This window comes from Oenanthe melanoleuca, linkage group LGE22 (genome assembly GCF_029582105.1).
Source record: "Oenanthe melanoleuca isolate GR-GAL-2019-014 linkage group LGE22, OMel1.0, whole genome shotgun sequence".
NCBI lineage: Eukaryota > Metazoa > Chordata > Aves > Passeriformes > Muscicapidae > Oenanthe > Oenanthe melanoleuca.
This window is the reverse complement of record NC_079363.1, coordinates 122,003-138,346: the sequence shown is the minus strand read 5'-3', so window position 1 is coordinate 138,346 and position 16,344 is coordinate 122,003. Positions and strand designations below refer to the sequence as shown.

Genomic DNA, 16,344 nt, shown 5'->3' with positions numbered 1-16,344 from the left:
TTAGGTTTATCTTTTTAGCTCAATGGATGATTTACAAATAAAAACCCCTCTCCTGGGGTGAGAGACCACCATGTTCATCACCATCCGGAAGAAGAAGAAGAAATGCCAGACTGCTGCTGTTGCTTCTTCTATTTGGTACTCTGTCAAAAGCCTTTAGCCTGAACATTAATGGTCTGAACTCTTTGCCTTTGAGACTGATGTACTTCTGCAATAAACAACTTTACAGCAACCAACAACTGCTCTTGTCTCTTTGAAGACCCAGGCCCATGAATAACTCAACAAGAGCCAGGTGACTTCCCCCTTTCAGTAACTCATCCCTCAGGATTGCAAGGTGCTCCAAAACCTCCTCAGGATCACCCCAAGCTCTTCATCCTAACGTGTGGCTGGCTCATGACAGATGTCATCCCAGCCATCCTACCTCTCCTAAACATAGCCCCGTTCTTGGCAGGGCAGAGCTGCTGCCAGGGGAATCGTTGAGTGCAGGGGACCCTTTATTCCCCTCGTGCAGCTCCAAGCTCCCGAGGGCAAAGTCCTTGTTTCTAGGGCTGTGCCCCTCTCCAAATTTGTCGTGTTTAATACCCAAGTGTGACAAGCCTGTGCCCTGGGGCAGCAGCCAGTGCCGGGACAGCCCCAGGAGCCGCGCTAATGCCCAGCACTGCCCAGGAGGGACTGATGGGAGGAGAGTTCATAAGGAGTCACTGCGGCCCTTGCTGTGTACGGGAAAGATTTTTTGTGCCTGGGATCGATTTTCAGGGGTTTCTGTGTAGGAGTAGATTGTGAGTAATTAGGAATGGGTCTGCGGCCTAGCCTCATCCCTAATAGGGTGCAGCTGTGTAAGACAGGTGAACATCATTAAAGGAAAAGGAACATGGAATGATGGTTTGTATTGACCAGTCACAAAAGAGTAAAAGGGCACACAGGTATTATGTATATGGGAAAAGGCTGTAAAAGGTTGCACTGGGGAGTAATAAAATGCTGCTATTTTAAATTATTTCTGGTGTCAGTTGCGTGTCCTGAATCATTTCTGGGCTCCAAGGGACCGAAGTGGTGGCAGCAGGACCTGTGGGGCCTGGCCCTTGCTTGTGTCTGGGGCTGAAATTTTTTTGGTAGCCCCAGCGTGGTGCCCGAGGGCTGAGTGTAGCTCGTTGGGAACAACCCTGGAAGCCCCCTGGTGCCCAAGCGCTGAACAGAGCTGGTTGGGAACACCCAGCTCATCTCAGCCATTCAAAGCCGCTTCCTGGGCTTCAGCTACTGCCACCACTCGGCCCCACCACACTCCCACAGAGTCACTGCTCGTCTCGCAGCTTGGGGGTTTCGATCCGGGCCACGCCCTGCCTACCCCTCGCTGTGGCTCCTTCAGTGACACAGAGTGTCTGAGAGCCCTCAGTGCTGTCCCGACAAACCCTCAGGGTGGCACTTTTAGTGTCAGGGAGCGGCCACTGCTGGTGCTGGTTTTTTTCGTTATTTTTTATTCTATTCTCTACTGCCACTGCTTCTTGCTGCTCTCAGTGCAGCTCTTCCACTGGACATGGACAGTGGGGAACACTCGGTGTGGCACTTTTCTTGTATTTTATTCTATTATATGTGTTTTATTCTATTTCCGCCTCCCACCTGTCCCGGTGCTGCCCTTCTGGCCTCACCCAAAATTTCCCATCCTGAGTTGTGGCTCTTTAGTGACACCGAGGGCTGGGGGTCCCCCCAGTGCAGCTTTTTATTCTATTTTACTCCATTCTCTGTATTTTATTCTACTCACCCCCTGCCTGTGCTTCGACGCAGGTCCTTCTTCAGACGCGGGCGGAGAAGATGGAATTGGTGCGGCTCTTTGATTGCATTTAAGTCTCGTCTCCACATTTTTGTCTCTCCTTTGGTTCCCACCTCATCCATCTCATGGAGCAAGTCCTTCAGGGACCCAGGACGGCACAAATCCCTCGGGGTGGCTCCAACAGAGCCCCGCCTGCTGCCGTTCCCCAAGGCCTGCCCGCTACTCCCCAGGGATCAGACATCGCAGGCTGCCCCAGCCCCTCCATCTTCTTCCTCTTCTTCCTCCTGACAGGATTGAGCCCCCGCCACCACCTGGCTCCTTTTGCCGCTCCTGCCCAGCACAAACCGGAGCTGCCGCTGACGGGGCCAGAGCGCGGCTGCCCCGCGACTGCCCCGCGCCTCAGGGCCAGGCCGAGGAGTGACCACACGGGTGGGGAGGGACCCCCGCTGGACAGGAGACAGACTGACCCCATGGAAGGGACCCCAGGCCCTGGAGCAGGGCAAGGATTCCTGTCCCTAAGAGGGAAGCAGCAGCACAAACTAACTGTAATGCCCATCCCTTCTCCTGTGCCACTGGGCAGAGCAGGGAGGGAACTGGGAACTGTGTTGAATTTTTACATTACTCGTTACAAAGCAGAGTAACAAGTGGACCTCTGCTTTCAGCTTCAAACGAGGGAATCAAATGTGGGCACTCAGACTCCAATAACATCAAGGTGTTACTTGATATTCGTAGATACTCGACATTTTAGTTTTGGCACTATGAAGTGTTTTAGCAGCAATGTCTGTTCCACTCACTGGGTTCTGTCTCAGACTCAGCTCAGAACTTGGACAAGAAACCGAGAGTCCCAGAAGAAGTAGCTCTGCCACTACTTTTTTTTTCCTTGTTCTTTTGGGTTGTTTTTTTATTTTTTGCTTTGGATTTTTTGTTGTTTGGGTTTTTTTGTTTTTTTTTTTTTTTTTTTGTTTTTTGTTTTTTTAGCTATCATAAACATTTTACTGTATTTTTCTTTCTTTTCCTATAATTCCATGTTTATTCTCTATTTCCCCCCAGCTCTTGTCCCCTTACTGGAGGTTTGTGGCGAGGTGCCATCCCACAGCCCTTCCTGCCCTGGCACCGCAGCTGCTCTGGTGCCGTCAGGCCCTGGCTTGAAGAGAAACCACAAACCCCTCTGGAAATAAAGCCGTGTAGGGGAGAATGCTGCAGGGGGGATTGAATCCCACAGACAGTGCTGGCTGAGAGTTGGAGATTCCAAATGCTCCAAGGGGCCTCGGGACCTCCCTGGGGCACTTCTGAGACCCCCTGAGCAGAGCAACCCCTCACATCTCCCAAAATCCACAGGTTTGGGTCCACTGAGGAAAAGAGCTGGAAAAAGGGATTGGAAAGGGGATGGTGTCCTAGGGGAGCATCAGCCATGGCTCAGAAAGGAAGGGCTTTCTGCAGGAAAGCCACAGGAAAATCCTCCGGAAACCAAGGAAATAATGATGAATTTTTTAACTCTTTCTGTTCCTGTTTCCAGAAGGTCTTGGTTGGGTCCTGCCAGGAGGAGCTGGAGGTGGGGAGGGAGTCTCAGAGGCTAATTTGGGAGAAAAGTTTAATTGGGGCAAAGAAATGTTAATTGTGGGGCGAAAATATGATGGAATGGATGTGAATGGGGATTTGAATGGGAGGGGATGGTTTGAATTAGAGAGAGAAAATGAAGAGAGAGGAGGAGCCCCCAGCCCTCAGCTGTGCCCTGAATGTGCTGCCAGCGGATCCCATGTGTCACAATACAAGCTGGATTGTTACAGGGCAACTGATTCTCCATATATGGGAGAAGCAGCCTGGTGGGACAGACAGTCGTTCTGGGACATGGATAGGACAGATTTGGAACCAGACAGGGATTCGATCCAATGGGTTCCTACCTGGCTGCAGAGGCTATTGGTCAGAGAGCTGGGCACCCTGAACTTTGAAACAATCAGAAGTGCTTGCCCAAGAACATTAAGAAGGTTATTTAAGGTGCAGTTCAGAACAATAAATGGCTTTTTGTTACATGGAACACAAAGGGTACATAGTCTCTTTCTCAGATCCGGCACTGATCACATTACAACTGGTGACCCTGACATGATTTTCAACATGTGAATCCATCCAGAAAAAGAGATGGGGGAAATTCTAGCCCAGAAGCTAGGGGGAAAACAGAAAAAGAGGCAGGAGAAAACTTTGGCCCTGAGCCAGGATCATCCGAGAGACAGAAAGAAAACTGTTTTCCAGAAAAGAGATGAGAAGAAAATATTAGCTGAGAGCTAAGGTAAACATGGGAGGATATGTCTCCACAGAAAAGCATCCAGTAATCCAGCTATAGACTCAATTTTTACAAGGATGGGAAATACATCATGAAGAAAAATTGCTTTTTGATTTAATATCATGGAAAAAAGGCAAAGGGATAGACCTAACTAATGAAATTGCATTTAATATGAATAATTTGACTTAAACTGGAGAACAAATATTAAATGCTGCTTTAAATGATGATAAAAATCCAATTAAGGCTTTAAAACCTTGGGGAATTATCTGAAAGTTGCTAAAAGAGATAAAAGCTGATTTGTCTAGCAGCAGCACGGAAGAAAATGTACTTACTCCATGCAGAGAGACTTTACTGACTGGCAAACCCTTAGCAGCTGTCTCAGAGACCCCTAATCCATCCTAAACTGCTGTGGGGGGGCCCCACAGATGGGATGACCCATGCGGTCACCCCAAGATGCGGTGACCGCATGGCAGGAGAAGAAAAAGCCTGGGAAAAATCCCAAGACGGCAGCGGCCTCATGGCCACAGGCGGGAAAAAAGAAACCCTGCCTCCCTCATGGGGTGTGGGTCCACCACTGGTCCAGCCCTGGTGGGGCATGGCTTCACCCCATGCCCAGCCCTGGTTGGGTGTGCCTCCTACTCCAACCATGCCTTGGTGGGAGGTACCCCCTCCTTGATGCAGCCTTGGTGGGTGGTACCCCTGATTACACTCCAGCCTCAGAGGGGCTGGGTCCTGACCCCAGTCCAGCCTTTGGAGTGACTTCACTTTGACTTCACCCCAGCAAGCAAGCCTGCCTCCACCTCCAGTCACCATGGACACCCCTGCCAACAGCTGCCTGGAGAGTGGAATCCCCAATGACCTCATACTAGGAGCCTTTGGACACCTTGAGAAACCCAGGGAAGCAGGAAGTAAAAACACCAAAGCTCCAAACTCAACTTCTGCTTCAAATAACAGCTCCGATCCTGCTGTGATCTCTGAAACCAAGCCTTTAACCACACCTCAAAGCCTATCTACACCTCAACCGAAAACTGTAAATTTGTAAGGGTTGTGGGAGGAGATTTTCAAGTCCCTTGCTTAATTAATACACAATGTCTGTTGGAACAGGGAAATCTCTTCCCAAGAAATAAACATCTACTAACCTTCCTCTAAGCTCTGACAGGAAGAAACACATAGATATAAAAGGGAAATGTCAGCAACCATGTAGCATTTTCAAACAGCTGCCATCACACGAAAAGCCACCATCCCAGATAGGGGGTGAGACCCAAGCACCTACATCAGAACCAGGAATTAGAATGTGGGAAAAAAATCCCTGCAAAATGCTCACTGAGTGAAAAACAGCAAGAAAAGAATTACCAAAGTAAAGCTTCATAGAGACAATGACAAACAAGCTGACCTGAAAAGATACCACCAGATACATAGAAAAGCTAGAACACAGCAACACAGGACAAACCATCCTCTCAACAAATGTAACAACATGTTACTTGCCTCATATCTTAAGACAGCGAAAATAAAATTTTAAAAACTTAACAACACCAACTAAGGCAGTGTAACCAATGTTCACTTCCAGCAGAGCTCAGCAGAAGTCACCCACCTCTAATTTAACTTTGCCAAAGCCTGTATATTTTGCAAACTATACTAAGTTAATATATGCCTTGTTAACTGTTTTTTTGCAGTTGCAGTGAAGATACCATGCCAGTAGTGCAAATATGGGATGCAGTTTGTTAAACATGTCCCAAAATCTGTAGTTTGTGAAGATTCAGAATCAAAATTGAACTGTTGTACAATTTTCCTATGAAATTATGTGTGGTAAAAACAATGTAAAATACTGAGGGGAACTTGATGTTAATGTTATAACACCTACTACCCAACCACTGGTTATACTGAGCCTGAAAATCTTTAAAATTGTATCTTAGGTAATTTGGAAAACTGGCCAACAAGAAATATTGTTTAAATCAGCATGGTCTTTTAAACAAGTCAAATTGCCAATGCAAGACCAGGAGGATCTTCTCAAGAAACAAACAAGAGACATAACCAGTGTTGTGGGAACAAGATTGGGAATTTTGAATAGTATTGATTTAGAAGTATTAATGAATAAATTGGCTAACATTTCTTTAGCTCTCTGCTGTATCCAGGTTCAATTGTGGATGCAGTCAGTTGCTGCCTCAATTATATGAGAAGTGGAGGAAACCACTTTTCCTACTGAAATTCGGAGAATAATTTGGAATAATGTTCATGGTTTTGAAAAAGAATTCCAATCCTAGTGAAACTACTACCCTAGCATAAGCACAGCCACAGCCTTTGCACTGACCATATGTAATGTTTCCGTACATTCAATATTCCCTCTCATTGCATTAGGGCTGAATCACGACGGAGCTATTCTCTATCCTTCTGAGCATAGAGAATGGGCCTGTCAAATTGGTGAAAAGTAACAAACTATTAATTTGGAAACGTACATTGTCTGGAAACAACAAGCATTTATCTGTAAAAGTAATGCAATCAGAGCTCAAGATATTTGCTTAGACATAAATCAGAATGTCTGTAACTTTGAAAGTTATCCAAAGGAGATTCCTGAAATGCTATTGCAGTGTATGAGCAAGGGGTGTGCATGCTTAAGAACTGCTTGTGGTTTAGTGTTTGTAGAAAATGTAGCAGTGGATTTAAAAAACAAAAATCATTCACATTTTTGTGTTTGTAGGATTGGTATTATTTGTTTTAAATAATGTTAAGTTTTTTGTTTGAAAATGGTTTTACAAAAACAATTGTTTTAATCAATTTTGTTAAACATATTATAATCAATATTGATTTCCTTTAATATTATTTGGAAGTTATTTTATTGATTGATTTGCTTTAATAATTGTTTGAAAGTTATTTTATTGATTTATATTAATTTTGATTGTTTTATGATTGTGATTTGTTTGAAAATTTGTTTTTCAATCAATTTGTTGTGATTATTTTGATTTATTATCTTTGTGTCTATTTCTTTCCTTTTCCTTTCCTCTTTCCCTCTCTCTCTCTGATCTCTGATTTTTCTGTCCCTGTTTTCCGGGATATGCTACCAATGACGGGTCCTGAAGATGCTACAGCGTCACAACATCATGCTGATGGAGTTTTCTCTGCGACGCTCATTGGTCACGGGGTGGTGTAAGAGTCCATCTGAAAGCCTCTCATTTGTTCTGCCCAACGACCCTCGCCTGAGGCCTAAGAAGACCCCTCAAATTGCAGTTTAAAGGCGCTGGCCAGGGATGGGAGGAACGCCAAGCGATTGTTTGCAGGTGGTGCCCATCGGACCAGGACTGGTTTCTCAGGAGACTGGTTTACGGATAGTCACGGTGCACTGAACTGTGTTTAGTCGACAAGGCTCCCACAGGTGTGAGAACAATGAACTGGTCTGTGTTTGTTTCATCGACAAGGACTCGCTTGGGCTTGTTGTGGGTTTGTTCCCCCCACGGAACCCAAAGCGTCCATGAAAGTCCTCACCTGTTTGGCCAGTCGCCTGACGCCCTGGAAAAGACTATAAAAGACACCCTCAAACTAAAGACCCCCGAGATCTCCCCCGACGGCAACGGACATCTATTGGCTGGTTCCACGAGGATCGTCTGCCCGTCTTGGTAGCTATAATCCCAACCCTTTTCTCTCTGTCTCTCTGTCTCTCTCTCTCTGTCCCTCTATTGCATTTTGTTGGCACTAAATAAAAGTGCATCTTTTGCAAAAGTAAACTGGTTTTGTCCCCTGCTGTGTCTTTTGCGCTTTGAGATCCCTAAAAGAACCTATCAGGACTCCGCATGTGGTGTGGACACTGACAGTTACTCATATACATTGCACTAGCATCATACTCAATCAGCCATCCAGGTAAAATTTGAAGATCTTACTCTGATATTATAAATTCATCAAATCTAATCTATGTGGATTAGTTTGGTAAAAAATATTTCATTGAAAAATTACAATTGCACAGTTTTTTAAAATACCAATCTCTTATCACTTTTGTTTACCATGTTCAAAATTTAGTAAAGGTTTGTTTTAAAATATAATAGAAAATTTTTCCTAGTCTAAAGTCTCAATCCTGGCCAGGTTGAGATTTTAACTAAGCAAAAGGAAATGTTTACCATCAAAGCCTTCTAAGTCTGTTTCAATTGTGGCCAAATTGAAAACTGACTGACAAGGAGAGAAAATTATAAAATCCAGATATTTCTGAGTTAAAAATGAAAACAAGTAATTTTGACTAACTGACTGAGCCTTGCAAAAGCTAAAACCTTTTCCTTTGGGATAAACATGAAGAATCTTATTTGGAGAAGATTCTTCTAAGTTATCATTTAAAGGAAAACTCCTCAACAGCATTAAACACTAAAATTGGATTGTAACATATTAGCAACTATAATTCTCACCAAATTAATGAAATTCAAAAGTGCATGTTTTGTTCCTGTTCTAATTTCTTAAAAACAAAGGAAGAGAAAGGAGAAATGGAAACGCATGTTCTTAATTGAAACAATTTTAAGTTAAGTGGTTTATTGTTTTTAAAAAAAACAAAGGGGAGTAAGGAATAAAGAAAATATGTATGTTCTTATTTGAAATTTTTTTAAGTTAAATGGTCTTTTGTTTTTAAAATGTTGTTTTGAACAGAATGGTTCATGTTTAATGTTAAATTGTAACATTATAGTTACTAAGCAATTGAGCCTGTAACATGAATAACAAAAATTTTACCCACCTCGCAGGGTATAGGACATTAAAATAAGAGTTGTTTGTTTCCAAAATATTTTATTGTTTATAAATTGCTTTGTTAAATTGGGATTTTGCACAGTTCTGAAGCTAAATGTTTTATTAAGTTATGTGAAACCAGAATGTAAGTAAATACCCAACCACTCCTGAACATAAGCACTGCAGCTTCAGGTATGTGGAACCCAACACCATCTAAGAAACCAAATTTATTGTGCTAGGTAAAAGACCCATTCAAATTGAATTTATACTGACAATGTCATCATGCACGCAAAAGGATCCTTGCAGGCAAGATAACAGAGAACAAGCTGCGTATTTGCATTTTGAAATTTTTCTTCAAATTAATAAAAAAGAAATGGGGAATTGTCACAGTGCAACCTGCCTTGTTACTGGGCAACTGACTTAAACATATATGGAGAAGCAGCCTGGTGGGACAGACAGTCCTTCAGGAACAGTAATAGGGCAAATTTGGAAACAGACAGGGATTTGAACCTATGGGCTCCTGCCTGGGCTGTGGAGGCTATTGGTCAAAAAGACTGGGCAGCCTGAACTTTGAACCAATCACAAGTGCTGGCCGAAGAACATTAAGGAGTTTATTTAAGGAGCAATACAGAACAAAAAGTGCTGTTTGTCACATGAAAAAGTGAGTGCTTGTGTCTAAGTCTTGGGCTCAGCACTGATCACTAACACTGCTCTAGTGTTTTCAGTCCATATGATAATTACTTTTTTGGCTGCTTTTAATGCTCCATAGAGGGCTTGTACCAGCAGTCCATAATTTGCTATCCACAAATGACACCAACCTGCCATTCCCAGTAAAGCTTGCATCTTTCTCATAGTATGGGGCTCTGGGAGTTGACAGAAGGCTTCTTTCCATTCATTGCTGAGCTATCTGTGTCCATGGAAGATCTCAAGCCCCAAGTAAAGTATGGCTTCCTTGGCAATCTGTGTTTTTCTTTAGAAACTCTGTACCCTCTCAGTCCCAAGAAGTTTAATAAACTTAGGGTAAATCATATGCAGTCATCTCTGGTTCTGGCTGCAATCAGGATGTCATCCACATATTGAATAACTCCTTCTGCTTCCTGTCTTTTCCAGTCTTCTAATTCTTTTGCTAGCTGCTTTCCAAATATTGTTGGGCTATTCTAGAAAACTCAGGGTAAAACTGTCCAAGTAAGTTGATTTTTCCTCCCCGTTTCAGAATTTCCCCACTCAAAAGCAAAAAAGCTCTCAGCTGTTTTTGTGCACAGGAATGCAGGCAAAGGCATCTTTCAGGTCTAGAAGAGTAAACCACCCTAATTCATCTGTCAGTGAGGTCAAAAGGGTGTAGGAATTGTCTACCACTGGGTATAAGTCTTCTGTAATTTTGTTAATTGTTATTAAATCTTGTACTGATTTATATTTATTATCTTTTTATCTGTTTTTTTAGCAGCTAATATGGAGATGTTGTATCTGGACGTACATTGCACTAGTAACCCATGTTGGAGGAATTTTTCAATTAAAGATACCAATTCTTTACGGATCTCTAATTCCAAAGGGTAGTGTTTTTGCCTTACCAGCGTGGCTCCTGGTTTGAGTGCAATACTCACTGGTTCTGCCCATTTGGATCTTCTTAGGATATCACTGGCCCACACTATTGGATTGACTGCCTTTTCAACTTCAGTGGGGATTTCACCACTTCTTTCCTGTATAAAAAGTGCAGCAACTTGGACAAATTTAGATTCAGATATTACAACTTGTATACCCTTTTCCTTCTTAAATTTAATTTCTGCTTCCAATTTTTCAAGTAAATCCCTCCCCAGCAATGGTTATGGTTAGTTAGGCACACAGAGGAATTGGGTTACCCAGTGCTTCCCCAGTTTGAATTTTAAAGGTTGGAAGAAAGACCATGTTTCCCTTACCCTGGTCGCCCCAACAAAATGTACAGTATCTTGGCTCAGTTTCCCTTCTACAGTATTTAACACAGAATATGCTGCTCCAGTATCTACCAAAATTCGATGTCATCTTCCCCCAGCTTAGTTCTAACTGAAGGCTTTGCTGGGGGAGAAGCTTTTGGTACCCATCATTCTGAGCTTGAGCTTTATACTGCTGTGAGTTGGGGAATTGGGAATTTTTGTTTCAATGCTGGACAGTTATTCTTCCAATGTCCCCATTTTTTATAATACGCACACTGATCTATGTCTGTTAGGGGAAGCCTTGAGTGAGTTTTCATGAGTTGACTTCTTCCTAGGTTGGGGTCTAACTCTTTCATTTGGGTCCCTGTCTTGAAATACCTTCAAGACCACTTCTAGCAATTTATCTGTATCTCAAACTCCATCTATCTTTTGCAACTTTCTTCTTACATCATTTGGAGCTTGACCCAGAAACAGGAGAACTAGATGTGCTTTCCCTTCAGATGATTCAGGATCTATATCTGTAGATTTGATGGCAGTTTCTCCTATTTAAAAAATCAGTGGGTGATTCATCCTAATTTTGCTGTACTTTGTAGAGCTTTGACCAATTTAGAGCTTTAGGGACAACATGTTTTAACCCATATACTGTCACAGGCTGCTAGTCTGAAGCTGCTCCCCAAAACTTAACCAGCCTAGAAGTAAACAATCCCTGCAAGGATTGGTTGGATTTAAAGCTACACAGAGACCCTCAGCCAATCTCATTGAGCCCTAAATGCAGATGTGTCATTGGCCAGGGAGCTGGGCAGTGCTAAAACCCAGACCAATCAACCGTCTAGATCTGGGAGTTTTAAACTCCCTATAAAAGGTGGCTGGAAGAATAAACCGGGACTACTGTCACAAGGATCTCTGTGAGTTCGTGTCATTTGTATGTCTCCAACAACAAAAAAAAACCACCATAACAATATACCACAAGATTTTGGTATTGTTTTAACTTCATTGTGTTCTGGTAAATTAGTGTCCCATCCCAGGTTTTCTAATGAGAATACCTCTGTATTTGTGCCTTGGGTCAACCCATATGCTATACCTGTCTCTACCGAGGCTGTAATAGCTTTATTAACCATTCATCTCTCAGCAGGATCAAGTAGTGTGTCGAACACAGAGTTCAAATCAGCCCAGTCACACAAAATTAACCTGTCAGCACAGAAATCCCAAACCCCACGGTTTCCTGGGTTCCAACAGGGGAGAGGTGTCAGAACCTGCCCGGCGCTGGCCATGGGGCGTGTGGTGGCAGCTGGGGTGCAACTTAACTCAGCTGGGGTGAGCGGGAGGGGCAGGAAGGGAAGTGGTGGGAACGGTGGGAAAAATAGGAAGAGAAAGGGAAATAAAGAGGTGGGAACCCCAGATGTTGGGTGAGGGGGGGAGCTGGTGACTGGGGAGTTATGGGAAAGGAGGAGGAAAATACAGAAAAGGGTGGAAAAGAGGAACTGGGGCTGCATGCAGGAAGAAGGGTCCCATGGTGGCCGTGGGGTGCTGGGGGTGCGGAGTCGGGTTTGCCCCGGAGCTCTTGGCTACTGTGGGCTGCTGGGGAGCTGCCAGGAGGTACCCCTGGACCTGTGTCCTGCACACACAGGGCTGTTCCAGGAGATGGTTAAGTCCGAGAGTCACTTCATTAACGGCACTGTCCTGGTTTGAAGGATAGGTGTCTGCCAATAAAGGCAGAAGCTTCCCTTTGAAATGGAGAATGTAAATCCCCTCCGTCCAAATTATTATAATTTTTGAATCAGGGACTCTCGAGCAGTGATGTGGTGGTAGGAATAGCAGCACTTTACTAATATATCTAACCAGACAAACAGGAACAAAATCAGCTATGAAAATTAACAACAAAACAGAACAAATAACTCAGTTCCAGTCCTTTTTCAACCACAGACACACTCTGCCTGCGTCTGGTCCCGGTGGAGGGCGGGGCAGGTCCTGCGCAGCTGCGGAGGTGGCAGACGGGAGGGGGTGTGGGGGAGGCGGCAGCGGCAGCATTGTGTCCCAGATGGGAGAAGAGTGGAGGAAAGGCTCCCCGCTCACCGTTTGGGTCCTGGTGGTCAGCTGTGTTCTCAGAGATAGGAAGCTGGAGCGGAGCAATGTCCGGGCAGTGTCCGACCAAAGAGAACCTCGCATCCCGGTGTTCCGACTGCGTGGGTTGAAACTAGCACTCCCGGACACCCTCAAACCCCACTGGGCTGGCGAGGGAGAGAAAGACAGCCCCCGCCCACACCTTTGTCTTGGGCAATCAGGAGCTGGGAGTGCACGGCAGGCCTCCTTATAATGATAATGGGAAAAAATTCTCAAAAAAAAGATGGTGGAAAAGTAAGGGAACAAAACCCAGCCCCTGACAGGCACCAACTAGGTGAGGCTCGTGGAGAGGAACATCTCCAACCGGGAGCAGTTCCTGCACTTTGGCAGCGATGTAGGGCTGTACGTGGGGTCACCTCCTTTGGGACAAGGTTGCCAGGTACTGGAATAGTGACCCGGAATGGATGGAGCACAGACGGGCTGCGGTGGACAGGCACTGCCAGCACAACTACGAGTTGTCCAGCCCGTTCCTCGTGGAGCACAGAGGTGAGCATGGGGCAGTGTGTCCCCTCCGGCCCTGCCCTGGGAATGACCCTGGAGCCCCTCAAAACTTCCCTGGGAATCACTCAAGACACGTCAGCCCTTCTTGTGCCCATCTCTGGGGCCCCCTGCCCCCTCATCCCAAGTGACTCCAGCAGCTCTTCCAGTCCATCCCAGTCTCTTCCAGTGCCCTCACTGTCGCTCCCAATTCCTCTCAGTGCACAGCCATTCCATTTCAAATCCACTCCCAGACCTCCACCTTCTCTGCAAGTGCCCTCCCAGTGCCCCTCCAATTCTCTGCCCTCTCTCCCAGTCCCTTCCAGTCCCTTCCAAGTCCTTTTCAGTCCAATCCCAACCCTGCACCCTCTTTTCCATTGCCCAAATAGTCCCTCCCAGTCCATTCCAAGTCCTTTTCTGTCCAAACCCAGAACGCCTCCCTCTCTCACATTACCCCGATCCACTCCATTCTCTCCCAGTGTTCCCCTACTCTCTCCAATTTCGTTCCCAGTCTAAGTGCCACACCAGCCCACTCCCATCTCTCCCAGTTCCTCCCAGCTGATCCCAGTGTGTCCCCATCCTCTCCCAGTGACCCCCAGTTTATCCAACTCACTGTGGCCCTCGATCTCCCAGCCCAGCCCCAGCTGTCTTCTCTGCTCCATGACGGACTTCTGCCGAGATCCAGCTGAGGTGGTTCCAGGACCAGCAGGAGCTCCATGGGCACATGGTGGCCACCAATCTGGTTCCCAACAGGGACGGGATTTCTCCCAGGTCCTGATGCTGCTGGAATTCCCAGCTGCCTAGCACAGGATCACCTCCAGCCACCAAGTGGAGCACGTCAACCTGGAGCACCCCCTGAGCTAGCACTGGGGCACGGCACGGCCCCTACAGTGCGGGGGAAATAGGGGAGAAAACGGCGGGGCTGGGTGACCCCCAGAAGTGCTGCTGGACACTGCCTGCAGAAAGGTGCTGTGATGGGGATCAAGGGCTTTATCTTGGGCTTCATCTTCCTGGTGATGGCGCTCGGCTTCTACCTGTGCAAATAGGCGAGGGAGCTTCGTGTGGATTGTGTACACCCTGCCCCGGAGCGTGTGTTAGCCCCTTGGGCCTCCTGCCCGGTGTCACCCCCTATTCTCTGCCCACAGAGCTCCTGAGCCAGAAAGAGCCGCAGCCCCTCCCCCTGACCTCAGGCCTGGCCAGGACCCCGTGCTCTGACCCTGCGCTGATTTTGGGGGTGTCACGTGTCCCCCTCGGACCCGATGTCACTCTGCCCCAGCCCCACTGCTCTCAGTGTTCCTAATAAAGCTTCCCAGTTCGCCTCGGTCCCGTTTATTGTGTGGTGGGAGTGGGGAGGAACCTGGGGGGACCCCGCGGGGGTATCGTGATTGGGCAGGAGAGTGGGGTCCAGGTGGGGAACACTGGGTGCTGCAGGTCCACCCGGCAACCGGTGAGTCATCAGAGATGCTCTCTCTGATTGGCTGAATCTTCTTCATCGCATTCTCTGATTGGCTGAGGAGAGGCTATGGGGTTGACAGAAGGAACCTGAGAGATCCCATCCAGAGCACCAGCACAGGAACAATAGACCCAGCCTGGGCACAGGGAGGGAATTTATTACCAACCAAATCATAGCAGGACAAGGAGAAGGGAAAGAAATCTCTCCATCCCCTACCCCCCACCCAACGGGGATCACCAGGACCACGGATCACCAGGGCTTTGCCCAACAGGGGTCACTCGGGATCATCCAACGCCGATCCTCTCACAGGGGATGGAGCTGGAGCAGAGCACAAAGCTCTTCCCACATTCGCAGGGCTTCCCTTAGAGGTGCCTCTGTTGGTGTTGGGTCAAGTGACAGCTCCTGGAGAAGCTCTTCCCACACGCAGGACACTCGTAGGGCCTCTCCCCAGTGTGGATGCGCCGGTGCAGAATGAGGGTGTAGTTGCTGTTGAATCCCTTCCTGCAGTCTGGGCAGCGGAAGGGCCTCTCCTCTGTGTGAATCCGCTCATGTCTGAAGAGAGTGGAGCTTCTCGGAAATCTCTTCCCACACTCAGGACTCTTGTAGGGGCTCTCCCTGGTGTGGATGCTCTGGTGTTTTCTCAGGCTGCACTTCCGCCCAAAGCTCTTCCCACATTCCAAGCACGAGTAGAGCCGTTCGCCTGTGTGGATCATCTGTGTGGTGCCGGATCAGGTCAGAGCTATAGCTGAAACCCTTCCCACATTCCAAGCACTTGTGGGGCTTCTCCCCTCCATGAGGCTTCTCCACCAGCTCTGAGCTCAGCCTGGATCTCCGGCTGCGTACCCGGCTCAGGGAGGGTCTTTCCTCCTCACAGCTCCCCGGGCTAGGTTTGCAGCCCCTCCTCCTGTGGCATCTCTGGGGCTTTTCCTCCTCCTCCATTCACCCACGCCCCAGGAATGAAAAATCCTGATTTGGGGGAAAAAAAAAAAGAGAGCACCTTGGGCTGGGGTTCATCCTTGACCAAGTCAACTCAGGAAGTCATTGGGCATCTTGTCTCTTTTAAGAACTACCAACACACCAAGATTCAGCCCAAAAATCCTCCAAACATACAGATGCAGATCAAAACCCCCCCAAACAGCAAGACTCAGCCAAAACTCTCCCCAAAATACAAAGATTCAGCCTCCACAATAAAGCAAAGCACCAACATTTAGCCCAATAAAGCTCAGAAACACCAAGATTCATTCCTGTGAATCCTCTCTCCAGTCACCAGCTGCATGTGGGGTGGGGAGCTCCTGGGGCTGGGGAGGGCTGCAGATACAGGGAGGGGTGGAACATTGTGCTGCTTCCTGTTTCTGCTCCTCCTCCTCCTCCTGTCTCCCTGCTCTTCCCCACACTCCTCTTCCATCTGCTATTCCTCCTCCTCCTGCACAATCCCATCTTCTCCTCCCACGTGCATTGTTTGACCATTTTGTTCTTCAACTCTGCTTCTCCTTCCCTTCTCCTGCTGCCCTCAGACCCAGCACGCAATGACGGCTCCCTCTTCCCCCCAAACCCACAGCATCCCAGTGCAGGGGCAGGGATGGAGCTGGGGCAGCTCGGGCTGGGGCAGTGCTGGGCTCTCGGCCGCTCCCGCCCGCACTCGGTCCCCACTGCA

The 16,344-nt window shown here is 47.0% G+C and overlaps 1 protein-coding gene and 1 long non-coding RNA gene across 2 annotated transcripts in view; one reads left to right on the top strand and one right to left on the bottom strand.

The window, feature by feature from the left end:
* The window catches only part of LOC130265847 (zinc finger protein 208-like), a 282,407-nt gene that overhangs the window by 196,530 nt on the left and 69,533 nt on the right, over nt 1-16,344 (top strand). The gene's annotated exons all lie outside the window — the stretch shown is intronic.
* LOC130265865 (uncharacterized) overlaps nt 14,827-16,344 on the bottom strand; it is a 57,456-nt gene continuing 55,938 nt past the window's right edge. The window contains exon 3 of the long non-coding RNA XR_008842687.1: nt 14,827-15,656. This is a non-coding gene — a long non-coding RNA (uncharacterized LOC130265865). The remainder of the gene's footprint in view (nt 15,657-16,344) is intronic.